This window comes from Pleurodeles waltl, chromosome 7 (assembly GCF_031143425.1).
Source record: "Pleurodeles waltl isolate 20211129_DDA chromosome 7, aPleWal1.hap1.20221129, whole genome shotgun sequence".
In the NCBI taxonomy this organism is placed as follows: Eukaryota; Metazoa; Chordata; class Amphibia; order Caudata; family Salamandridae; genus Pleurodeles; species Pleurodeles waltl.
Window position 1 is genome coordinate 1,333,608,506 of NC_090446.1, and position 27,665 is coordinate 1,333,636,170.

Sequence of the window (27,665 nt, forward strand, 5' to 3'; positions counted from 1 at the left end):
AGACCAGATCCCGAATGAAGAAACAGGAACATGCAGGGAGCAAAAGAAGAAGAACTAGAGAAACAACCCAGGATATTTACCACATACCAGTGGTGTAATACAAAATGGTGTGGCCCGCCTGCAGAACGTGGTGAGGGGTTTTCAAGTTGCCATATCTTACAGATATTCATTGAACTTGTGCTGAATGAAGGGTTGGGCCATCCCTGCACTGCAGGAGCTGCATGGGCCTGCGTTACGCCTCTGCCACGTCCATAAAGGCTGGGCCAGCAGTCTCTGGACCCACCTCTCTACTGAGCACTCTTCAAACCACTTTAAAAACCTTCGCAGGCCAGGAACGGTCAGCACTCCCACTCTCCCTCTGAGATTTTTCTTTGAGCTAACACATAATCCCAGACCTGCCTACTCCAAGCGCCAAGAGGCCAATTAATTAGCAAGCACAGTGCTATGTCAGAACCCTGTAACTTAATAGAAAACATTTCAAACAGCTAATTAATAGCAAGAGTGAGACCTCATCGGCTCAGAACGTACCAAGCTGTCAAGTGAAATGGTTGGTCTGCTCGTTGCACAGTAGAGGGGAAGAGCGGGAGGGGGTGCCTCACTGCCCATGACAAGACTGCTTATAAAGACCCTTGTCTGTCACTTTCAGCTTCAACGAACCTGACCAAAATGGATAGAGACAGGAAAAGCCCCAGGTCTGCCCAGAGATCGCTCTCTGTTTTCCAGTCTTTACACACATCTCTGGTTTTCATTTGTTAATTAGATGTGATTGGAAGGAGACTTTGTTCCTTCAGGTTTCCACTGAGAATATGTGCCTTTACATCAAGTGCGTGACATACCTAGTGTCGTGTATATTGTGTGCCAGCCAACCTATGTCTCATATCACAAATGGTGCCTTTAGAAGAGCATAAGGACCTTTGTTTATCAGAGCGGGTCTTTGCCAGGTTAGCGCCCTGGAGGAAAGAAATGTGGCTACCTAGCTGCTGCTAGTGGACAAAATAGGGCCCAGGGGCCCCGTTTTGTGTTCACTGGTCAGTCCCTGGCTGCACAATGACTGGCCTCTGAACACAAAATCTCCTGACCTCCCCCAACTCGCCTGAATCACCCACAGCGTAGCTCCATCACATTGGTGAGAGGGATAAGGTTTGGCAAGGAAGGGGGCTGCGGGGGCGTTAAAAACATCTCCTACAGTTGATTAATAAAGGATTAACATCACTTCTAACAATCACTGGAACCAGATGAGAGGGGCGCTGCTGTTAGTATAACTTTAATGCATCCCTCTTAAGACTGACACCTTGGGTCGACTCAGCTCGCCCAAACCACAAGCAGACCCTGTTCCCTGTTTATACATACCCAGAAATCTCTGTAATGCAAAACCAGAGGCATAGGCGCTGGAAGGAGGGGTGTGGGACGGTAGCAGCAGCATGCTCAAAATATCTATGTTGGAGTTCAAAAGGTGAATGACAAATAAAGATGCATTTAATTTTATTTTAACCTTGGCACATATGCTGTGTGTTCAAAGAAGGAGACAAACAGACTGCCTCTTCTGGCAAAGTGCTGCTTATTCACTTATCATGGACACTGGCATTATCTTTTCTTTCTCTGACTGCAAAGTGAGTGGGTTTTGTAAAGTGAACTATGTGATAATCTTGATGGGGCACAGGGAGTGTGAAAGGAAAGGTTGTAGGATGAGTTTTGTTTCTAACCCGCAACAAAATGTAAATTCATGTAATTGAACTATACAAATATATAAAGATATATTAGCAGTTAGGAAAGCACAAATTAAGCACATTTTCAGTTTCAAAGTGTGATGAAAACAAATAATTTAATAGGATCAAAACAAATCAAGACACTTGGTGATACACATGCTAAATATTTGATGGAACCAGATTTCTACACATTATTGTTTGTGCACTTAAAAGTTTTAGCAGTAAAACTGTATTTCGGTGTAGATTTAGTGGCCATTTTATTGGAAAATGCTCTGTCTGTAAACAACAGTGTGCCCCCGCACCATGTTTTAGTTACATATTTGCACAAGTGTGCCCAAAATGCACCACAAGCTACATACTACACCCTCACCAATTTCCTGCTGAATGGACGTGGCTCATGTGCTGCACCCCAACTCTGAAAATTGCTCCAGCACCACTGACCAGAAGTCTTGGAGATCCTAGCGAGCCATGCAAAAATGTACAGGTGAATTCTCTATTGTTAACAAAACTCACTGGATCTAAAGGATAGTGCACCAAGTCCAGAACTCAGCTCAGATTTAGGCTACTTTAAGGTTTGTTTGAGCACTACCGTCAAATCAGCAAAACGTGTGCCCAAAGACTGCAGGAATTGCTGGGAGGTACCTAGAGATGTTCCGAGGCTTCCTTTTCTTGTTTGCCAGTAGGAGGAGGAGGGAAGGCACTGAGTAGCACTCTAGGAGCCCCAGCCAAGGACCCGTTTGTGCTGCATACTCTCTCTTTTCTTTCTGATTTCACAAATATGGGTAGAAAAAGGCTTCTACGCCATTCTACTCAACCTCTACAACCTAATCAAGGTACATAATTATAGGTCCTCGCTCACAGTTGATAATGTTCTTGCTCGTACTGTAGGTGTCATTGATAATGAGTCTGCGCAAACAGAACTAAGTATAGTGAAACAGAAGATATCCACAAAGAAACCGACTCTTTATCTTGTGCTCATTTAGCTAATAGATCTATTAACATGCGGGAAGCTCCAATCTATGGTAATATGATCAATAACAGTCCTCTATTCAGAGAATTGAATGCTCCCTCATTTAGGGAGCTGTTCACAATCTACATTTCATAGTACATGAAGTAGTATTACAGTGGCAGTACACATGTACTACAAAATGCTATTCACTTATGGACTGAGTTCTCTGCCTCGACCTCTCCAAACTTTTCTGTGTGGAGATCCCCACACAGCTAAGTATTCTGTTTTATAGTAGTTGTAGAGGGAGCAGAGGAAGTGGTTGAACACTGGGGAATTCTTACTACAAATACAAACGGTGTAGGGTGGGGTAAGCAGAGGTTTAATGAAAGCTATGCAAAAACACATACCCTCAAAAGAGTAAGCCTATTGCTGTTCACAATAGAGTAAGCCCTTTGCTATTCAAAAACTATACTTCTGAAGTTGTAACAGCTGAACAGGTCACAAAACAGTCACAAAGGCACTGCAGCACAGACTTGGAGAAGTCTAGCACTGCATAATTTTGTTAAAAATATTTATAAATTAAACTAATATGTATTTTAATTATTGAAATATTTTAGGCAGAATATTTAAAGTTGAATTAATATTTATTTTTAGGAGTTAAGCTGTAACTTTATTATTTCTAAGTTAATAATAATTGTTTCAGTGTAAGTTACATTTTTATTTTACATTAAAATACATATTTTTAAGAACCAAAAACGTTTATTATTAACATATACTTTACTATAGGGCCATCTCCGTCAGGTGGCATAAATCTGTGCCTACATGTGAAAAGTTAATAGTAGCAACTTGATACGTGTTATGCTGGTTTCAGGTGGTGGAGACATGTAAGTCTACATTTGGGTATAAATCTATGCCCAGATATGATTAACATCTACACTGAGTAAATTTCTATTTGTAAATTTACCCTTCTGAATACAATTCTTAAAGTTCACATTGCAGAGAAGAAGTAGACTGTTCACTTTAGAAACATTTATAGTCCAATAAGGGGCATTGATGTCCCCTAGTGGACTATAAATGGGATGTTGATAGTACTAATAACAAAAATGTTTTAAAATATGTGGATGATTCAGTCAAATGCTTTGCACTGCAAACGGGATAAGCTTAAGAGACTGGTTGAAGGCTGTGTGTCATACAAGGATGATCTTGATCTAGACATTAATTTGGCTAAAACGTTATATACTGACTATGCTTCCTCCATCTGTAAAATCTAGATTTTTGTAATTAGAAAAATCATGCGTTAGAAAGAGTTTCAGCCATCTATGATCTACCCATTGTTTTGTGTAGCAGTGGGAAATAATCCATTTTGATCCAATCCATAAAGATTTGTTTTTTTTCTTTTACTTTGCTAGAAGGATGGGCAATAAACCACTGAAATTTGTTTTAGAAACCATAAAAAATGAAAGCCTTTTGATAGCTTGCATAGATTGGATGTCAGGGGTCACACACACATGTCATCTCTTCAAATAGAGGAAATAGGTTTAATAGAAAACTTTTAGGATTGTCTCAAAATGCCCTTTGTCAGGAAGAACTTGATCTCAGTTACTTAAAAGATATTATTAAATTATCACATCTTTTACTGTGGGTTTTGATTTGGGTTAAACCATTCCCCAAATTAAACAGAGACGTTATTAAGAACTGTATGGATAAGACGATTCATCAGAAAATCCTTTGGAGTAAATATAACTAAGAACTTTGTCACGTCCTTGGGAGACACACTTTTTTTTTTATTAACCTCTTAAGTGCGGGCGTCGGCCACTGGCCGACGCCCACACACCCTCCCTGGTGCGGGTCACGACCAGTGGCCGACACCAGGAAGGGCATTAATAAATCCTCGGGTGCATCGCACCCGAGGATTTTTTATTTTTTTTTCCCCCCCCCCCCGGGAGACACGGAAGCTACCGTGTCTCCCCCCGCCCCCCACCCGCCCCTTTGTGACGTCAGCGCGCCGCGAGGCGCGCTGACGTTGCAAAAGTGTTTTCCCCATGAAAGCAGGAAGCAGCCTTGCGGCCGCTTCCTGCTTTCATGGGGAAAACGGCCTTTTACACGTTCTGGAAGGCCTTGTAAGAAAGGGGAGAGTCTCCCCTTTCTTACGAGGCCTTCTGAAACTGTTTCTGGCCCCCGATCGCAGCACAGCTGCGATCGGGGGGGTCAGGAAACATTTTGAAAAGGCCTCGTAAGAAAGGGGAGACTCTCCCCTTTCTTATGAGGCCTTCTGAAACGGTTTCCTGGCCCCCGATCGCAGCACAGCTGCGATCGGGGGCCAGGAAACCCCACTAGACACCAGGGATTTCACTTCACAAGGAAACCATACAACAACTAAAAAAAAATATATGTATATATCTATATATATATATATATGTAGATAGATATATCTAGGTACATGGATATATCTATAGATATATCTATGTAGATATATATTTATATATATATATATATATAGGTAGATCTGTATCAAAGAGATTTATAAAGCGCGCTACTCACCTGTGAGGGTCTCAAGGCGCTGGGGGGGGACGGGGGGGAGGGAAAGGGGCTAGGAGGTTCACTGTTCAAAAAGCCAGGTTTTTAGGCCCTTCCTGAAAAGAAGTAGGTTTTGGGTCTTGCGAATGTGGGTTGTGAGTGCGTTCCATGTTTTGGGTGCAATGTAGGAGAAGGATCTGCCCCCGGTGGTGGTGTGTTTGATGCGGGGGTCAGAGGCGAGAGAGAGGTCAGCTGAACGGACGTTTCGTGTGGGGGTGTGGAAGGTGACTCTCGTTGAGGTAGGCAGGGCCTGTGTTGTGGAGTGATTTGTGTGTGAGGATGAGGATCTTGAAGGTGATCCTTTTGTCAATGGGGAGCCAGTGGAGGGATTTGAGGTGTGGAGAGATGTGTTCGTGTCGGTGGAGGTCGAGGATGAGTCGTGCTGCTGAGTTCTGGATGCGTGTAGTTTGCACTTGAGTTTTAGAGTGGTGCCGGCGTAGAGGGCGTTTCTGTAATCAAGCCTGCTGCTGATGAGTGCGTGAGTGACAGTTTTTCTGGTCTCTGTGGGGATCCATTTGAATGTTTTTCAGTATACGGAGTTTGTTGAAGCATGAGGAGGTAAGAGCGTTGATTTGTTGGGTCATAGAGAGGGAGGAGTCTAGGATGATGCTGAGGTTGCGTGCGTAGTTGGCGGGGGTGGGTGCAGGGCCTAGCGTGGTGGGCCACCATGGGGGGTCCCAGGTTTTTTTGGTGAGGGCCAAAGAGGATTATTTCGGTTTTGCTTGAGTTGAGTTTCAGGTGGTTGGCTGTCATATATACATCACTTTTGTCAATATGTGTGTGGTTTCCCTGGGGGGAAAAGGGTCCGACTTGTCTAGTGGCAGTTTTAGTGCCATAAAGAAGCGCAGAAGGTTTATATGCCTACTGCAAAGAGCACATCTGTATTTTATGTAAATAGCTGAGTACATTAGTAAAGTCTATGGAGAGATGAAGGGCACTTTTGCTGGGTGGTAATGAGGGAATCCGAGGAGGAGGGAGTGGGAGCACCAATAATGATTGTTGGACTGGGCGCAGGAGGTGCTAAAGACTGTGATGAATGGTATGTGACAAGGTGTTTTTTGAGTGTCTTGAAAGTACGTGCTGATTGAGGGAAGAAGCGCAGGTAAGGTGGCCTCTACTGTTGCACGTATCTCACACACACCATCGATTTTGTGACTGTCTACGTAGGCTAGTGTTTTAGAGCAACAGTTTAGCCAATAGCAGAGATGGCATCTTGATGGATGACTGCTGCCTGCACTCGGGTTATAGAGGACCGCTCTGACATAGGATCAGAGACTGAGACATCAGATACTGAGACAGCATCTGAGGGATAGGACAATGGCGCAGACTCTGGGAGTGATTTTTCAGTCAGAGGAGTCCCATTCGAAAACTCCTCTTCCAGTACATTATGAGGGAGGTGATGAGGACAGTCCTGCTGTCCCTTCGCAAGCTGTTCGTGCAACTGGGTAATAGTGGGTTAGGCCAACCCAGAGAGCAGGTGAATGCGGCGGCAAGCAGAGAGAGAGTGCTCTCTTGGGATCTCACCAATTTAGTTCAGCCCCAAATTCCACCACCCAAATCATATTGTGGAGACATCAAAATTGTCTATGGCAAAACAAACTGGTTTTGTAAGGCAGGCACCTGTGTTTTTGGTCCTGGATTCGGCGGCCATATAGAGAAACACACTAAACCCAAACATTTCTGGAAACTAGACATTCGGGGGAGTCCACAGAGGTGTGACTTGTGTGGATTCCCCAAAGTTTTCTTACCCAGAATACCCTGCAAAGCTGAAATGTTGAAAAAAAACTCTATTTTTCTCGCATTTCTTTCACACAAACTACAGGAATATGCTGGGATCCACAACATTCCTACCACCCAGTGACTCCTCACCTGTCCTGATAAAAACACTACCCCACTTGAGTGCCTCCACCTAGTGCCTGTGTCAGGAATGGATCACCCCAGGGTCAACAGCTGCCTCACGTAAGGACCAACATTGACCGTTGTGTGATCTATTCCTGTCGCAGGCACCAGGCCTAACCACACAAGTGAGGTATCATATTTATCGGGAGACTTGGGGGGACGCTGGGTGGAAGGAAATTTGTGGCTCCCCTCAGATTCCAGAACTTTCTGTCACCGAAATGTGTGGAAAACGTGGTATTTTAGCCACATTTTGAGGTTTGCAAAGGATTCTGGGTAACAGAACCTGGTCCGAGCCCCACAAGTCACCTCATCTTGGATTCCCCTGGGTTTCTAGTTTTCAAAAATGTGCTGGTTTGCTAGGTTTCCCCAGGTGCCGGCTGAGCTAGAGGCCAAAATCCACAGGTAGGCACTGTTTTCTATGAAAAAATGTGATGTGTCCACGTTCTGTTTTGGGGCATTTCCTGTCGCGGGCGCTAGGCCTACCCACACAAGTGAGGTATCATTTTTATCGGGAGACTTAGGGGAATGCCGGGTGGAAGGAAATGTGTGGCTCCTCTCAGATTCCAGAACTTTCCGTCACCGAAATGTGAGGAAAACTTGTTTTTTTGGACACTTTTTGAGGTTTGCAAAGGATTCTGGGTAACAGAACCTGGTCCGAGCCCCGCAAGTCACCCCTCCTTGGATTCTCCTAGGTCTCTAGTTTTCAGAAATGCACAGGTTTGGTAGGTTTCCCTATGTGCCGGCTGAGCTAGAGGCCAAAATCTACAGGTAGGCACTTCTCAAAAAACACCTCTGTTTTCTTCCAAAAATTTGGATGTGTCCACGTTGCGCTTTGGGGCGTTTCCTGTCGCGGGCGCTAGGCCTACCCACACAAGTGAGGTATCATTTTTATCGGGAGACTTGGGGGAACGCCGGGTGGAAGAAAATTTGTGGCTCCTCTCAGATTCCAAACCTTTCTGTCACCGAAATGTGAGGAAAACTTGTTTTTTTAGCCACTTTTTGAGGTTTGCAAAGGATTCTGGGTAACAGAACCTGGTCCGAGCCCCGCGAGTCACCCCTCCTTGGATTGCCCTAGGTCTCTAGTTTTCAGAAATGCACAGGTTTGGTAGGTTTCCCTATGTGCCGGCTGAGCTAGAGGCCAAAATCTACAGGTAGGCACTTCTCAAAAAACACCTCTGTTTTCTTCCCAATGTGTCCACGTTGTGCTTTGGGGCGTTTCCTGTCGCGGGCGCTAGGCCTACCCACACAAGTGAGGTATCATTTTTATCGGGAGACATGGGGGAACGCCGGGTGGAAGAAAATTTGTGGCTCCTCTCAGATTCCAGAACTTTCTGTCACCGAAATGTGAGGAAAACTTGTTTTTTTAGCCACTTTTTGAGGTTTGCAAAGGATTCTGGGTAACAGAACCTGGTCCGAGCCCCGCGAGTCACCCCTCCTTGGATTGCCCTAGGTCTCTAGTTTTCAGAAATGCACAGGTTTGGTAGGTTTCGCTAGGTGCTGGCTGAGCTAGAGGCCAAAATCTACAGGTAGGCACTTCTCAAAAAACACCTCTGTTTTCTTCCAAAAATGTTGATGTGTCCACGTTGCGCTTTGGGGCGTTTCCTGTCGCGGGCGCTAGGCCTACCCACACAAGTGAGGTATCATTTTTATCGGGAGACTTGGGGGAACGCCGGGTGGAAGGAAATTTGTGGCTCCTCTCAGATTCCAGAACTTTCTGTCACCGAAATGTGAGGAAAACTTGTTTTTTTAGCCACTTTTTGAGGTTTGCAAAGGATTCTGGGTAACAGAACCTGGTCCGAGCCCCGCGAGTCACCCCTCCTTGGATTGCCCTAGGTCTCTAGTTTTCAGAAATGCACAGGTTCGGTAGGTTTCCCTAGGTGCCGGCTGAGCTAGAGGCCAAAATCTACAGGTAGGCACTTCTCAAAAAACACCTCTGTTTTCTTCCAAAAAATTTGATGTGTCCACGTTGCGCTTTGGGGCGTTTCCTGTCGCGGGCGCTAGGCCTACCCACACAAGTGAGGTATCATTTTTATCGGGAGACTTGGGGGAACGCCGGGTGGAAGGAAATTTGTGGCTCCTCTCAGATTCCAGAACTTTCTGTCACCGAAATGTGAGGAAAACTTGTTTTTTTAGCCACTTTTTGAGGTTTGCAAAGGATTCTGGGTAACAGAACCTGGTCCGAGCCCTGCGAGTCACCCCTCCTTGGATTGCCCTAGGTCTCTAGTTTTCAGAAATGCACAGGTTTGGTAGGTGTCCCTAGGTGCCGGCTGAGCTAGAGGCCAAAATCTACAGGTAGGCACTTCTCAAAAAACACCTCTGTTTTCTTCCAAAAATTTGGATGTGTCCACGTTGCGCTTTGGGGCGTTTCCTGTCGCGGGCGCTAGGCCTACCCACACAAGTGAGGTATCATTTTTATCGGGAGACTTGGGGGAACGCCAGGTGGAAGGAAATTCGTGGCTTCTCTCAGATTCCAGAACTTTCTGTCACCGAAATGTGAGGAAAACTTGTTTTTTTAGCCACTTTTTGAGGTTTGCAAAGGATTCTGGGTAACAGAACCTGGTCCGAGCCCCGCAAGTCACCCCTCCTTGGATTCCCCTAGGTCTCTAGTTTTCAGAAATGCACAGGTTTGGTAGGTTTCCCTATGTGCCGGCTGAGCTAGAGGCCAAAATCTACAGGTAGGCACTTTGGAAAAAACAGCTGTGTTTTCTATAAAAAAAATAGGATGTGTCCATGTTGTGTTTTGGGGCATTTCCTGTCGCGGGCACTAGGCCTACCCACACAAGTGAGGTATCATTTTTATCGGGAGACTTGGAGGAACACAGAATAGCAAAACAAGTGTTATTGCCCCTTATCTTACTCTACATTTTTTCCTTCCAAATATAAGAGAGTGTGTAAAAAAGACGTCTATTTGAGAAATGCCCTGCAATTCACATGCTAGTATGGGCACCTCGGAATTCAGCGATGTGCAAATAACCACTGCTCCTCAAAACCTTATCTTGATCCCATTTTGGAAATGCAAAGGTTTTCTTGATACCTCTTTTTCACTCTTCATATTTCAGCAAATGAATTGCTGTATACCCAGTATAGAATGAAAACCAACTGCAGGGTGCAGCTCATTTATTGGCTCTGGGTACCTAGGGTTCTTGATGAACCTACAAGCCCTTTATATCCCCGCAACCAGAAGAGTCCAGCAGACAAAACGGTATATTGCTTTCAGAAATCTGACATCGCAGGAAAAAGTTACAGAGTAAAACATAAAGAAAAATGGCTGTTGTTTTCAGCTCAATTTCAATATTTTTTTATTTCAGCTGTTATTTTCTGTAGGAAAACCTTGTAGGATCTACACAAATGACCCCTTGCTGAATTCAGAATTTTGTCTAGTTTTCAGAAATGTTTAGCATTCCGGGATCCAGCATTGGTTTCACACCCATTCCTGTCACTAACTGGAAGGAGGCTGAAAGCACCAAATATAGTAGAAATGGGGTATGTCCCAGTAAAATGCCAAATGTGTGTTGAAAAATTTGGTTTTCTGATTCAAGTCTGCCCGTTCCTGAAAGGTGGGAAGATAGTGATTTCAGCACCAGGAACCCTTTGTTGATGGCATTTTCAGGGAAAAAACCACAAGCCTTCTTCGGCAGCCCTTTTTTCCCATTTTTTTGGAAAAAACTAAATTTTCACTGTATTTTGGCTATTTTCTTGGTCTCCTCCAGGGGAAACCACCAACTCTGGGTACCATTAGAATCCCTAGGATGTTGGAAAAAAAGGACGCAAATTTGGCGTGGTTAGCTTATGTGGACAAAAAGTTATGAAGCCCTAAGCGCGAACTACCCCAAATAGCCAAAAAAGGGCTCAGCACTGGGGGGGGGGGAAGGCCCAGCAGCTAAGGGGTTAACCGCTGGCTGCCAAAAGGAAGAAATGACCAACATGGGTAATCATGGAAATGTACTAACTATGCTTTTCTTAAAATGTTTGATTTGAAATCAACGATTGAGTGACTATATTATGTCATGGGCCGATTTCGCTTACTGCACTAGCTATGTAAATTAGGGATAAAACGAGTGGTTGAGTAGTTTTGTAACTGTATTAATTATGCTTCATTTTGTATTCTAGTATAGCTTTAATTAACCAGAGAACAAGCATTATTGATTGATTATGTGCATTATGCTGAATATCTGGATTCAGCCATTGTGCTTTTCTTCAGAGAGTGGAGACTCGGGCCCTAAAGTTAGTGCAAATGCAAACATGTTAAAAAATTGCCATCATCAGTGCTGCAAATGGAGTAAGCTCACCTTGGGAAACCACTGATTGTCGGTTGGAGGTGCTGACAGAAAGGGTGTGGATTGTTGTGGGGCAGCATCTTGAGAAGCATGGTCAGTGATGCATATTTTTATAAACTCTGGGGCATATTTATGAGAGCCTTGCATCATGTATGCAAAGTGGTCCCTGCTTTGTAGTTTTCTGGTCAGTTTCTTGGTGATCCTAGCATAGAGGGTAAATAATACAGGTAAGATAACACACTAAAGAGAGCTGTATGTAATCTCGGAACATAGGTCTGAATCATCATAAAATTTCCCAGCGTGTTAATATGCCTGCTGCAGAGCACTGTATGCAACATATACATCACAGTCGTATTCAATATGTTCGTTACAGATCCACACTTGTATAACTTGCAGGTCACAATTTAGATGTTAGTTATGGACATCCTGCAAGAGCTTCATGCCACATGTAAGATAGTTGAGATCCATGCATGTTTTATCTCAATCGTTTGTTGTCTCTCGGATAATGATAAACAATTATTATGAAGTGCCAAAAGATTTGATATGTATGTTATCTTATATAAATGGTCGTTTTTTGAGGAATACACAGACATACCCGCCATTCCTACAGAGAACACACAGTTGAACATACCTTAATGAGGTATAGAGCTAGAGAAAGTCGAACAACTTTCAAGTCTGAGTTTAACACTTGCTAACTTGTGAAGTGAGGTATTAAGTGTATCTTTGTTCTGAGCCAGTGATTCTGCCATTAAGGTGCCAAACACTGCTCCCCCAAGTACAAAAGAGATTGCTGCCTGCCCGTGGTAAGCAATGTAATGGAATATGCAATCCCTCCTTCCCACCTGCCAGCTGCTGCTCCACCCAGTAAAGCACACACTGAGTGACTCATGGCACCACTGCATACATCTCAGTGTCAGTACAGTGCACTGGGCCACAATCGGGACGATTCGCTCGGGTAACTCTCGAACACAGGTCCCGTTCTGGAATGGATATTGAAACCAGAATCCAGATTTGATACCCAGTTTGAATCCAGGTGCAAACCATACAACGCTCCAATTCCAGGAGGTTTTATCTGTACAACACTTTGGTGTAGTGGCACATTTGTATTACCAGAGTAGAATATTTTGTGACTATGGTGTAGGTCAAACTATATGTAAATAAATGTAAATGATTTAATAAAAAGGCAAAAAAGAATACAGAATTTTCAGTGACAAACATGTAAGCCAAACTTGATACTCAGTAGGACTGATGAGTTACAGATCTTGCATGAGAAACGTCCCTGTAGTTCAAGTAGTGGCGTAACCAAATTTGCCCCCCTTGCAAAATACATGAAGAGGGCCCCTCACGCAGGGCTAGCTTTAATGCTGGTGATGCCTGGTGCGTCAGTCTTTTTTGGCACACCTCCATGGCCTCCTTCTCCATGAATTCTCTCTCTATAACTCTCCAATAGTGCCTCTCACCTCTTTATAGCCCCTCTCTGACACACATGTATTTTTCCTTTTTGAAGCGCTACTCATAGATCACTCACAGTTTTGTGATCTGCATGGTACAAGTTCTTTGCAGCAGGCACATTATCACTCTGCACTACTTTATGATGAGAAAAAACTGCCACTAGACAAAATTGGGATCGCTCACCAGCAACACCTTTACTCACCAGTTAAATTGCCATTTTTATTGTTGCCTGAAAACTGCTGAATGCACAAGCACGTTTACTTGCTTCTAAAGCCATAAGTTATGTTTAAACACAGTGTTATAATGTGTAATTGGTTAGAATAGAATGTTGGTAGGTTGTTATAGGAACGGTGTCTTAGTAACTAGAGATTCCGCCTGTGGACGGTTACTTCAAGCTGGCCGAGGTGGAGGTCACATTAATGTTGTGTACTTAATAAACACGTAATGAAGACATCACCTGCGTTGGGGCCATTCATTACAACATGAATTTGGCGACGAGTTGGAGCCAGCTGCTACGGCCAAGGAGTGGTGTGACCTCTATCCTCAAGAAGTAAGCGGACTAGCGTGCAGTGGCAAAAAAAGGGAAAAAGAAAGGAGCGTGCAGTGGCAAAAAAGGGAAAAAGAAAGGACTCAGTTGAACCTACGCCTCGTTACAATACAGTGTAGGTATTGTGTGTGAGGTGAAACACATCCGTGTTGTGGATAGTACCTAAAGCTAAGGTTTGTCGGAAGAAACCAACGGAAATTATAGGCCGTGGTCATCGGGAGTCCAAAAAAAGGAAAAGAAAGGACTTAGTTGAATCTACGCCTTGTTACAATACAGTGTAGGTATTGTGTGTGAGGTGAAACACAGCCAACGGTAATTACAGCGCAGTGGTAACTGTTATTTTTCAGCGCAGCGCGCGAGACTGGCTGCGTGAGGCAGCGCAATCTGCAGCGGGTGAGACTGGAGTCTGTAACTCACCTCAGCTCTTCACGGCGGCCGCTCGCTGAACTGTCTTTCACGGTAAAACACTTTGAACACGGTGTGGAGTGCGGTCTCATCTGGTGGTCGTGCTTCATCCCATGAAGTCTTCACGGCAAGTGTTTCCGGCGCTACGGTATTAGAGGAAAGGACCTAGTTCCAGCACGTGTACATTAGAAGAAAGGACCTTACTGTCGACTTGACATAAACTTAAGCTGGTCACAAACTGAAAAGCTTAAGATTTTAAGTTTGACTTGTGGAATGCATAATAGGTGCATTGTTGATTACGTTTTATTTTATTTATTTTTTCTTGTGTTTTTTTGTGTAATTGCAGGGCACAACGTACAGTACGGGGTAGACTACTTTGATATATTTATTTGAGTGTCAATATCAACATGGATTTGCATGCCATTGCGCCACCACCACTGTTTTTATCTCAACCAGGTCAGCCTTCGCTTGAATGGGAAGAATGGATAGATGTTTTTGATAACTATTTAGAAGCAATAGATGAGCGTAACTTTTCTCTTGGGAGGAAAAAGGCTATTTTATTAAATGCTTTGGGCAAGGAAGGGCAACACATCTTTAAGTATCTATCGGCGTTACCCATTCAAGAAGATCAACCTGACGTAGATGTTTATTCTGATGCTTGTAAACGCTTAGAAATTAGATTTGCAAAGGGTCGAAATATTGTGATTAGACGACACAAATTTTATACTCAGCCACAACGTCCTGGGGAGTCGATTGATGACGTTGTTACTAGGTTAAGAGAGTTATCATTAAAATGTCAGTTTGGCTCAATGACTGAGGAGATGATACGCAATCAACTTATAGTACAGTGCAACAGTCGCAAAATACAGGAAAGGTTGTGGGCTGATAAGAATCCTACTCTAAAAGATGCCATTGAGATAGCTAAGGTAATAGAAGAGTTGAATACTGCATGAGGGTAATGGACAAGAGGGAGGAAAAAACTGGTGTGTCAGTCATCGGTCAACATACAGAAAGTGAAGTTTTTAGCAGCAAAGGTGGTACAAGTGCATACAAAAGTAGTAAAGGTGGTCAGAGTGTAAAAACAACTGGGAAAGCATGCAATAATTGTGGTAGCTACAACCACGTTACTGGAGCAAGAAATTGTTTTGCGAAGGGAAAGGATTTTAGGAAGTGTAACCAAAAAGGACATTTTGCCAGGAGGTGTCGAAGTACTGCAAAGATGAGAGTAGCAGTGTTATCAGAAGGATCTGATGATAGGTTGAATGAATGCCCAGACAGAGTATTAATAATTGAGGATGAATGCAATAGGAAACAAAGACCCACAGCTGAATTTCTTATTAAGGGACAGGCAATTCACTTAATGGTTGACTCTGGGTCTCTTTATACCATCATACCTAAGGGTTTATTCAGGTCCAAGTGGCCAGACATTAAGTTATTGCCGAAAGACATCAACCCTGGTGGGTATCAGGGAGAAAACATTTATATTATAGGTTGTATGGTAGCTGACATCACCTTTGGTGAAAGGATCATTCAAGGGAAAGTATATGTTGCAGAAGCAGGTCCGCCGATCCTCGGGTGGGCTCATTAATACGATTTACACATCATTATAAATCCACGTGCGGAGAATCCCGTTATGGTTGTTCAGGAGGTGACATTGGAAGACATTATTAGGGGTGCAGACAAAGTGTTTCGTGAGGAAATGGTTGAACTCAAAGGGTATGTGCATAAGATTAAATTGAAACATGGGGCGATTCCTGTTCAACATAAAGTTAGAAGAGTACCTGTTCTGGTAAGAGAGGAGGTCCACAAATTAATATGTGACATGTTAAAAAGGGGAATAATTGAGCCAGTGGAGACGTCAGAGTGGATTTCTCCAGTGGTTATCACACGCAAAGCTGATGGCAAATTGAGATTTTGCGTTGATTTGAGGAGCCTAAATCAGTGTGTTGTTGCAGACAATTTTCCACTCCCAAATATCAACAAACCTTTGACTCTACTGAAGGGTGGAAAATTCTTCACGAAACTAGATCTGAAGCATGCATATCATCAGATCAAATTGCACAGTGACTCTAAATCCTTAATCTCCTTCATAACCATGGAAGGCACGTTCCAATTTACACGAATGCCTTTTGGGTTATGTTCAGCGGCTAGTGTGTTTCAGAGAGTAATGACTGATGTATTCCGTGAATTGGAAAATGTTCTATTTTTCCAGGATGATATCTTAATTTTTGGAGACACTGTGGAGAATCACAATTTCACCTTGAAGCAGGTTCTGGACAGAATCTCTAATGCTGGGTTATCTTTGAGGAAGGAGAAATGTGTGTTCTTAGTCAGGGAGATAGAATATCTCGGGCATACTCTTTCGGGGGAAGGTATCAAGCCTAAAAACAACTTACTTGATTCCATTAAATTGGCCCCACCACTGCAGGACAAAGATCAATTGAGGTCTTTTTTAGGAATGTTAGAATATTACTCTAAATTTGTGAAGAACTTTGCCTCTATGACTGAAATTTTGAGAGTGTTGTTAAGGAAAGGGGCAAGATTTTCATGGTCCAACGTGCAACAAGAGTGTTTTGAGGCCATTAAAGAGGAGGTGTGCTGCGCTGGTATATTGACTCCTTTTGACATTGGCAAAAGATTTACAATTACAGTGGATGCGAGTGCATGTGGTATAGGGGCTGTGCTAGCACAAATACACCCAACAGGTGAAAAGACTGTTGCGTTTGCTTCGCGTTCTTTAACGGATTCTGAGCGCAATTACTCCGTTATTGAGAGAGAAGCTTTGGCCGCAGCTTGGGGAATGGAGTACTTCAGAGTCTATGTATGGGGAACGAGAGAGACTCTACGTTCCGACCACAAACCTTTTGTCTTCTGGTGGTGCTGGCAAGTGTTCTGCAAGACTGGCTCGACTAGCTGCAAGTTTACAGGAATATATGTACAACCTAGAATACATACTAGGGTGGAAGAATGTGCAGGCAGACTGTTTATCACGCTTACCTTTAGGTTGGGAGGTAGTTGATGGAGAAGGTGTATTGAAACACGAGAGTGAAGGTGCAGTTGCGAGTGTCTGTGATGTAACTCATTGGACCTTGGGGGCGGTGAGTAAAGAAGAGTGGGAACGAGCTTTTACACATGATGAGGTGCTGAAGGGAGTAGTCAAAATGATAGTTGAAGGAGGAAGGAGAGAGAGTATGTTACCCCCAGCTTTTAGACCTTATGGTAAAGTCTTGGACGAGTTATCTATCTTGGGCAAAGGAGTTTTAGTACGGGGAGAAAGGTTGATACCTCCGGTAGGTGTCAGGAAAATGTTATTTGATATAGCCCATGAAGGACATTTAGGACAAACCATGTAAAAAAAACGCCTCAGGGCTGAGTTTTGGTGGCCAGGAATGGACGATGATGTGGTAAACTGGGTGGAAAGGTTTTCTGAATGCATGGAGAGTGAGAAAAGGTTGAAGGTGGGCAAACAAACTGTGTGTGGAACCATGCGGGATCCAGGCATAGCTTGGCATACTGTTTGTGGTGATTTTATTGGTCCAATTGCAGGTGTGAGTTATAGTCAGAGGTTTGCGTTTGTCTTGATTGATTTGAATACTAAATGGTTAGTAGTTAAGTTTATGGCGGAGGTGACGACGGTCTCTACAATAAGGGTGTTATCTGAGATTTTTAGTGAGGAAGGTTATCCTGATTGCCTCGTCACTGATAATGGTACTCAACTTACATCGGATCGTATAAAACAGTTCTTAAATGAATGTGGTGTGAAACATGCACGCACTTCTCTCTATAATCCTCATGGAAATGGCACTGTAGAAAGAGCTAATAGGTTGGTTAAGGGTGCCATTCAACTAGCTTTGGCGAATAGACTAAGTGTAGGAAAAGTTGTGAGTGATTTGGTGTGGGCTTATCGGTCTACGGTGCACAACACGCTAGTATCTTCACCTTTTGAGTTGATGCGGGGCAGGAAACCTAGTACCAAATTAACACCGTTTTGGATTAAATCTCTGCTTGAAGGAAATGGTGTGGAGCAGGAATGTCAGGAGGGTGAAAGGAAACACATTAAAAAAATAAGTCCTGGTGATTGGGTAAAAATAAAATAGGGACGGTGCGTTGGAGGTTTGAACAAATTTTGTGGGCCGTTTCAAGTTAAGCATATTGGCAGATGGCATGTTGTGTTAGAAAATGGTGAAAAGTGGAATTTTAGGAGGGTAGCTAGGTTTGGTGCGCAAGACTCAAGGTTTGGTACACAGAGGTGTGAATGTGAGGGGTCAGTGTTGGGTGAGAATGAAGGAGTAATTTCAGAATGCCGGAGTTCTACTAAAGAGATTGGGTCAAATCCTTTAACATTTAATGTTGAGGTTGGTAGATCCAGTGACGAAACAACACAGGATTTAAAGAAGGGTGCCACATCTTTCTCTAGGGGTTTGGTAGAGGGTAGTGTGCCTTCTTTCCAAACATCAGGGATTGAATCTCCTGGTATTATTCCAGGTGTGGAACAATGTTCCGGATCTTCCCGAGTGGTTCCAAGTTGTGTACAAAATGCTGGGGAGGAACGTTTGCCTGCTAGGGAGCAGAGACAAAGACGTCCTCCTTCGTATTTGCAAGATTATGTAAGATAGTTATATTTAAAGTGGTACATACCTTAAGTGGAATGTCAAACTATTTTAGTTATGTGTTGTTTGTGAATGTACTTTTGTTTTAAATCAAAAGGGTGTTATTATGTAAAGGGGGATGATATGTTATAATGTGTAATTGGTTAGAATAGAATGTTGGTAGGTTGTTATAGGAACGGTGTCTTAGTAACTAGAGATTCCGCCTGTGGCCGGTTACTTCAAGCTGGCCGAGGTGGAGGTCACATTAATGTTGTGTACTTAATAAACACGTAAGGAAGACATCATCTGCGTTGGGGCCATTCATTACAACACACAGCTCCCACACCAAGATCACTGCAACGTTTGTACTGCCCTAAAGCCGGCCCCAGTCAGGAGCCCTCAGGCCAGAGGCCCGTGCACAGTGCCTGGAGGCCCCCTGAAGCTCAGGGAGCCCCCTGCACCGCGGGGGTTATTGTTACGCCACTGAGTTCAAGGACTCGCTAGCCACACCGACAGCAGGTGCACAATGTTGCCATTCACAGAAAAGCATGTTTTCCCACGAAAGGATACCTCTTTGTATAATGTGCCTTATTCTAAGCAATTCCTTAAATGCACAAGTGATCAAACAAGTGTTGAGACAAGTACAAGTAGCTGACTAAGCAGGCGCCAGTGGTGAACCCTCTCTGTCACATCTTATAGTACTTAGTACAACAGAGAAAAAGATAGCTAAGGACCAATGTACCGCACAACCAGTGAGTCCTCCTAAATACGCCCACTTGCTGCCCACCTCTGTAGGATAGCTACCAAATAACCCAACATTAAAGCAATTTATATTACATCGGAGAGGCAACACACAGAGTACTGAACACAGTCAACTAGATTCAAAAAGTTAATCCAAGAAATGTATTTTGTTTAGACCCCTTATTCATGTTCATACACGAAGAGGAGCACAGCCAAGGCGTTTTGCCCAAAATTTAGCTTCACCAGGGCATAAATCTTATAAAGGAGCCATTTCAAGAAAAGTCAATCAGAACTAGTAAGGTGAACGTAAACGAGGCAGCAACCAACCATGTGTGACACTCATGATGCACAAAACATCCGGCAGATTTGCGATTATGAGAATGGACGTTTAGCCAAACACGGTTTTGACTACTATTTTTGGCAATTATTGAGGCATGTATTGTGTGAACAGGGTATTGTGGCCATTGAATATTTAGTCTAACACGACCCTTGTGCTTCAGAAGTGTCATGCTCAACTTTGGGCAAAATGCTTTGGCTGTGCTCTTCTTCGTGTATGAAGATGAATAAAGAATCTAAGCAAAATAAATTTCTTGGATCTAATTTTTAATCTAATTAACTAATACAGACACCTTGCAGTACTCACCTAACACATCACATACAGCTGAAGTACAGCGCTAGCTACTAGATGCCAATGACACTGACAGGCCAGTCCTTATAGCATGTGTTGTATAAATGTGCTTTATAAATGTCCTTATCTATATAAACACTTTCGTCATGGAACCGGAGCATGCAGTACACACAACCCACTGCCATAGTACGTTGCCGTCACTGAACTGGCTGAGCTACCTAATCTGTGTTGCAAATGGGTCCTGTCCGTTTACTACACCAGTTTTTTTTTCTCCTTTTGATCATCCAGTTTTTGGACCTTTACTGTGGGTGAGTCTCACTACTCAAGTCTCACTTATGGTATTCTAATGGTAATTTCACTGTGTGTATTTACCGCCAGTCTGCAACTTTTAAGTTAAGGCCACTGTGATGCAGCCAAGGTAAGAAGCACTGGACTAGTTACATATGAAAACATATGCACACACGTGTGCATGGATGCAGGTTGCACATGAGAGACTGCAGTCGAGAGCAGCCTGGTAGTTGCACACAGCTAACCTGTCTGTGGCAGTTTTAAACTGCAAAGTTGATGTGTCAAAATACCTGCTTTGACAGGTGTAAACCTTTCTTTTAGATAATAAGTTGTCACCCCAAGTAGGCCTTATTGCCCATAAAGGCAGGGTATATGATATATAAAATTAGGCTGTGTAGACATTAATGTTGAACATGTCCTTGCCGTGAAATATCCCCACAAAAATGATTTTTACTGTAGCAAGGCTGGCTGCTTCCATAGAGAGTCACTGGGATACATTTTTGCACTTATTACATGATAAATTTGGATTGGTGGCAGCTAGACCAATAGTTCTGCCAGTCATTTTAACTGTAATTTAAAATCCTCTTTAAAGGTAGCGTTGGATTTTAAATTATTGTGGAAATTATACTTTTAGACAATTGACATTCCCCTGCTTAAAGTTTCCAGGGCCTTTCTGTGAGTGACCAGTTGCCTGGACTGGTAATGGCTCTTCCACTTGGCAATGTGTACTGAGGCCAAACAGAAGACAAATGAGCTCAGGTGTAGTGGGTCTTCATGACACGATGACAGGGGTAGAGTTGTGCCCTGCCCTGATTACACTTTAACGGAATCTGCCACTAGTACACCCAAAGGAACCTGGCACCATGTCTGTCCCTGCCTTCTTTTTTCAACTAGTCAGGCTGCGGCCAAACCCTGGGGAAAGGGAGGAACAGGCCAGAAGCAGTTTTAAGGTTAGATAAAGAGGTGTTCAACGCCCACAGGTTGGCAGACATAAAAGTGGCATCCCAGAATCTGAAGGACACAAGCTCCTGTACCTGGATGGCGATTGCTGCCACACCATCAACAGCTGGAAGGACAAGCCACATGAGGCCTTGGTGGACTAAGGACTCTGATTTCAACTGACCCCAGGATTACAGGGTGTCTCTCCAGGAACAGTGATGCTGGCCCCCTTAGAAACTCTGAAGAGCACTGGGGGAAGGCATGGACATCTGCACTCCAGCAGGATGAGAGGAGCACCAAGAGCCAGGCAAAGGTGCACAGGGAGCTAGTGAAACCAGCCTTCTTCAGGGCACCCTTTTTGAGGCCCGGATGCCTGTTGAGACTGCTCTAGGTGGCTAGAACGCATTACCAGGAGTAAAACAAGTCCAAGATCAAGGAAATCGACCAACAGGCTGGGGTTAAGCAGCTTTAAGGATCTTTGACATGTGCAAGGGACGGATCCACAGGGCTCCTCCACTACTTTCTAAAATACCCCCAGGGTGGGTTAATGCATGGGGATCAGTACAGCTTTATTAATAACTTATGTCTAGTGAAGGATCATACACGAGGCCCCCTTCCCGGAGTCCTACTAAGCCCAGCCTGGGATCACACCCCCCTTGACAGAACATATATGGAAAGGCCCGGACCCCATTCTTGGGGGTCTAGAACAACAAGTAGAGGCCCTGTTGGGGTGGATGCGCAGCAGTGGGTCCCAGAACTCCATTCCTGGGACTCAGAGAAGAAGCCCAAAGAGGCCCAGCACCTACTTGCTTCTCCTGCCACTTCAGGAGAATTACACCAAGTTGCTCCCACAGCAGGAGTATAAGATGATTTGGTTCTACATGGTGGGAGAAGATCACAAGCAGCCAGTCCACACCTGGGGAGACTTCAGGGCTTCTGGAGCTTTGGGGCTCCCCTTATGGCTCCAAACAATTAGCAGACTGGCTGCACCTGGGTGCCCAGCAGGCACGGGCATCTGAGATGAAAAAAAGGAGAATAACATGCAGCGAGAGGCTGGACTTGCTCATCAATCATTTATCGCTCTCAGCTTTTACGGTGCCCCAGGAGCACTATTGATTAAATTTTGGAGGGTTGTAGGGGTTGCAGGAGGCACAGCAGCCCCCTCCATCCCTACCAGAATTTATTTCTAAGTTGCTTCTATGCCTCACAGGCCAATGAATAGCGGACCTGGGAAGACTCTGCCACATTATTTAAAAAACTCTTAACACTGAAAGGTTTGCTCTCAGGTTTTTAAGCACAGGGACCCTTAGTGGTTGGGTCTATTGCTGCATTTTATGTGGCTGAAGGTTATAGAAGAAAGACTCAGACATGCTGATTTGTGATGCTTTATTTAAAGAATACACACGCTGTCTGCCAGAGCACCTCAGTTCCTGCAGTCAGTACAGTCTGCTGCTCCAGTACTGGGACCTTGGGTGCAGCTCCATCAGTGCACCACAGTTCACACAATCCAAGCCCTCAGCCATGTCAGTGCCAGGAACCTCACATGTGCTGTCTGCCAGAGCACCTAAGTTTTTGCAGTCAGTGCAGTCTGCTGCTCTAGTACTGGGACCTCGGGCGCAGCTCCAACAGTGCACCGCTGTTCACACACTCCAAGTCTCAGCTGGGCCAGTGCCAAGAACCCCACACGCGCTGGAAGCCATAACACCTCAGTTTGTGCATTCAGTACACTCTGCTGCTCCAGTACTGGGACCTCGGGCGCAGCTCCATCAATGCACCTCAATTCACACACTCCAATCTCCTCAGCCATGCCTGTGCAAGCCCATACATGCTGTTTGCCAGAGCACCTCACTTCTTACAGTCAGTACACACTGACGTTCCAGTATTAGGACCTTGGGCGTAGCTCCATCAGTGTACCTCCGTCCACACACTCTAAGCCCCTCAGCCATGCCAGAACCCCACACAACGCTGTCTGCCACAGCACCTCAGTTCTTACAGTCAGTACACTCTGCTGTTCCAGTACTGGGACCTCAGGCGTAGCTCCATTAGTGCACCTCAGTTCTGACCCAGCAAGGTCACTTCCTTTCCCATACTGGGATCCTGCTCACATGCAGTTCCTTTACAGCAGCTCAATTCTAATATTCAGTCCCACTGCCAAGCCAATACTGGACCCAAAAGAGCAAAACACAGCTGAGCCAGTGCACCTCAAGTCTAACATCCAACGCCACTGTTGATGGATCCACCACAGCTCCGCCACAATCCATGAATTATAACATTCAGTGCACATTTCTTCTCAGTACTATGGCTCACACACATGCCCTTCAGGACTCCTCGCTCCTGTGGTTCAGAGGCAATGCCATTCCCATACTGGCCCCCACTCACAACTTCACCAGGGCACCTCCAGGCTAACACTTGGCAACACTGGCACGCCAGTACTAGGTTCACACATAGCTCCATTAACATACCTCACTTCTGACCATGTGTGCCCATTACTATTCAGATACTACAGCCCACATACAACTCTGTCAGTGCACCTCATCCCTAACCTGCAGCGCCCCATAATTCCAATACCAAGAATTACACAGTGCTCCGTTTCTCATTCCTCACCTGCTGCCTTTCTGTTATTCCAGCACCAGTCTAGGACACAGCTCTGTCTACACCCCCAATCCTGATCTGAAGCGCCCCAATATTGCTGTATTGGGGTTCACATACAGCTCTGCTTATGCACCTCCTGCTGTACAGCCCCCTCACACTCTGACTTCTGTTTGAGGATGTGGGAGAGCCAACTAAATATATTCTTAGCTGCCATCTTTATTTGGGAGGGTCTATTTTACATATGTCACTCAGTTCTATCCTTTCCTCTGTTTACTCTCAATGTTTTCTTTCTCCCCCACTTTTCTCTTTGCAGTTCTTAAAATCCACAGGTTAACAGTTTTGTTCTTTCTTTCAACTGTTCATTTATACTCCTCCCCCTTTTTTTTTATTTCCTCTTCCTCTTGCTACCTCCTCTTTCAAACTTGCAAAAACTTGGTTATTTCTTCCCTTGTTTCATTCCTCTCTTTTTTCTTCATCAGACATTCCTTCTTTTACTATTTTTAGGTCGAGCGCACAGGCTTTTAGCTTTTAACCACATCCACTGCATGCCCATCACTATCACTCGTTCATGAGCTTGCCTTTGAAAAGTCTTTTGTTATCAGTAGTAAATACTTTACGTTTGTCCCTCCTTGGGGCAGTTTTGTTACCGCTTTGGCCATCGACCCTGTTACATTGATAATTGCAAATTTGCCGATACGTTTGACTGCAAGCGAACTTCTTTTTCCTTTTGTCTCTCTCCTTTGCACTCACGCTCATGGCGGCTATGGCGCTTCGAATTGCCTTGCTTATGTCAACTGTTTTACTTTTAATTTTTTAATTTATGTGGCAGTAAAAGTCCAGTTAGGAATTTACAACGCTAAGAGCTCTAACTCGAGTAAACTAAAAACCTATTGCATTGCAAATGCTTGTTTCCTTCTTGCTTTCACTGCTGCAGTTTCACCCAAACAAACTCTTTCAGCCCGAATGGTTATTTTAAGGGTGATCAAAAGATTGTTTTGTGCCTTGAAGGCTACTTTAGAGCTAAGAGTCCGAAGGTTTTATTTACATTAAAAAAAATTGTAGACTGACATAAGAATAAGATCTGTAATTTAAGATGATAAATAGTGAGCTTTGACGTGTTCCATTATCTAAATTGTGCCCCCAAGATACGACTCATGCATTATTTGTCTGCCCTACCTTAAACGCTGAACTAAGAAAAATACTAGGTCATTTTTTTGTATGACTAATTTTATTGCTATTTTGTAAACACATTATTCTGCTACATAACAGGGCATGGGAGAAGTCTTGTCAACTCACCATGTTTAATGGCCACGTACCTGCTTATAGATTGTGTCACACGTGGCCACGTTTCGCTTGTACATTGTGTCACATGTAAAAAAAACAACAACGGATATTTCCCCTCGATCTCTCTGTCTCCTGCCTCAACCCCACATCACACACTCTCAGGCTCCTTACCATCCACCTCTTGTTCTATATGTGAGTCATTTCTCACCCTCACTAATGTGTCCCTTGCTCAAGTGCTTTCTCAAAGTGATCAGGTGGAACCCATGCCCAACAGAGCAGCATACCTTGAGATAGACCGCGACATTGGTATGGAGGTGAGGTACTTCAGGGGGGCCCAAGTATTCTCAAAGTTTTTACTGTTGTCCATCAAATGATATGTTAGTTTCTCCAGGGCCATTGTGTGCCACAGATTGTGTAACCACACCTCTGTTGGCAGTTCTGATTGTTTTTTCTAGTACACTCAGGATTTCTTTCCAAACTTTCTGGATCTTCGAGCAGGTCCACCAGATGTGAATAAACGGGCCCTCATCTGCTCCACAATGCTAGCAGCAATCTGACACTGATAGGCACATAGGGCCTGATTACGACCTTCGCGGAGGGGGATTATTAAATCCCAAATGTGAAGGATATCCCGTTCCCCTGTTACAAGTTCCAAAGCATATAATGGAACTTGTAATATGGCGGGCGGGATATCCGTCACTTTTGGGACGGAGTAATCCCCTCCACCAAGGTCGTAATCAGGCCCATAGGCTTGAGTCTGATGGTCCTGGGGTACCATCCCATGAGTAGTTTACACTATCTGTCTATGTTACAGTCTCTTGGAGTTCCTGTGAATTGCTTGCCATAGTGAGGTACACATTTTGGGCCTCATTCCGACCCGGACGGGCGGCGGACGCCGCCCGCCGGGCGGAAACCGCCCAAACACCGCCCCGAGGTCAGAAGACCGCGGGGGGCATTTCTACTTTCCCGCTGGGCCGGCGGGCGATCTGAAAAAGATCGCCCGCCAGCCCAGCGGGAAAGCGCCTTCCACGAGGATGCCGACTCCGAATGGAGCCGGCGGAGTGGAAGGTGTGCGACGGGTGCTGTGGCACCCGTCGCGCTTTTCAGTGTCTGCTAAGCAGACACTGAAAAGCAATGTGGGGCCCTGTTAGGGGGCCCCTGCAGTGCCCATGCCATTGGCATGGGCACTGCAGGGGCCCCCAGGGGCCCCACGACACCCGTTCCCGCCAGCCAGGTTCTGGCGGTGTAAACCGCCAGAACCAGGCTGGCGGGAAGGGGGTCGGAATCCCCATGGCGGCGCAGCTTGCTGCGCCGCCATGGAGGATTCCCATGGGCAGCGGGAAACCGGCGGGAGACCGCTGGTTTCCCGTTTCTGACCGCGGCGTTACCGCCGCGGTCAGAATGCCCATGAATGCACCGCCAGCCTGTTGGCGGTGCATTCGCTGCCCTCGGCCCTGGCGGATTCAATCCGCCAGGGTCAGAAAGAGGGCCTTTATCTCCATAGGCCTGCGTCATTCACTTTCCCATGTCTCTCTATAGGTCCACTGTGGCCCTGCCAGCTTGTCTAACAAGATTTTATATAGTGCTCCTATAAGCCCTTTTGTGGTGTCATAGGAACCCAGCAGTTTTTCAAATGGGATGAGATTTCTATTTACCTGAGCTTTGATAGCGGGTTGCATGACCAAATGACTTATTTGAGTGTACTGTAGTCTTTCCATTTCAGACAGCTTAAAATCTTTTCTGGTCTCGTTAAATTAAATGAAATTAGCTTGCCTTTATGATATATGTCCCTTATTGTGAGGTACCCCCGTTCCCTGTTTTTCAGTTCTGAAACCTTCCAGTGTCTAGGCCAGGAATGAAGCTAGGAATTGCATGTATTGGTGTGTATAGTGCCACTGGTGTGTAGAGACCGTGGCCAATATTTATACTTTTTTTGCGCCGCATTGGCGTCATTTTTTGACACAAAAGTGGCACAAACTTACAAAATACAATTTTATTTTGTAAGTTTGTGCCGCTTTTGCGTCAAAAAGAGGCGCAAATGCGGCGCTAAAAAAATATAAATATGGGCCCTTGTGTCATGTACACATCGTACCAAATTCCAGTGTTTTGGTGACTTCAGATGCATAGAGCATTCTAGGTCTTTGAGGTTTGAGTATCCAGAGCAGGTCCCATACACCTCTCCTCGCTACTGCATGGTCCCTAAAAAGCCAGCTCTTTTCAGAGTTGCACATCGATTATTCTACTAAGATGCAAAAGGGGGACACTTAGCAATATTTGGGGATGTCAAGAAGTGTCAAACATTCTTTCTCTAATGGCATTCGTATTGTTTTTTTGCAGGGATTGTAGCTCGTTTTTAGGTACGGCCGTGGGAATTGTTTGAAACACATACAGTAGCGGGGAAGAATATTCATTTTCACCTCGTTGATCGTCCATAGCCATGACATAAATTGCCCCTTCCACCTTCTTAAGTCATTGATAATTTGCGCTTTTAGTCTAAGCCTGTTAACTTTAGTCCAAGTATCCATTGAGTTGGTGATGTGGAAGCCTAGGTATTATAGTGCCTGTTTTGCTCATTTCTCTCCTCATGCGTTTCTCATGTGCAGGAGGGAGAGACAAATTGAGTGTCTCTGATTTATCTATTCTCACCTTGAACTCCAAGACTATTTGAACTCTCTCAGGCACATATAGACTTTCTCTAGGGAGGTGGCTGGTTCTGTTAAGGTCAAAAAGATGTCATCCACAAATATGCTGATTTTATGCTCTTCGCCGCCAAATAACTCTCCCTTTATCTC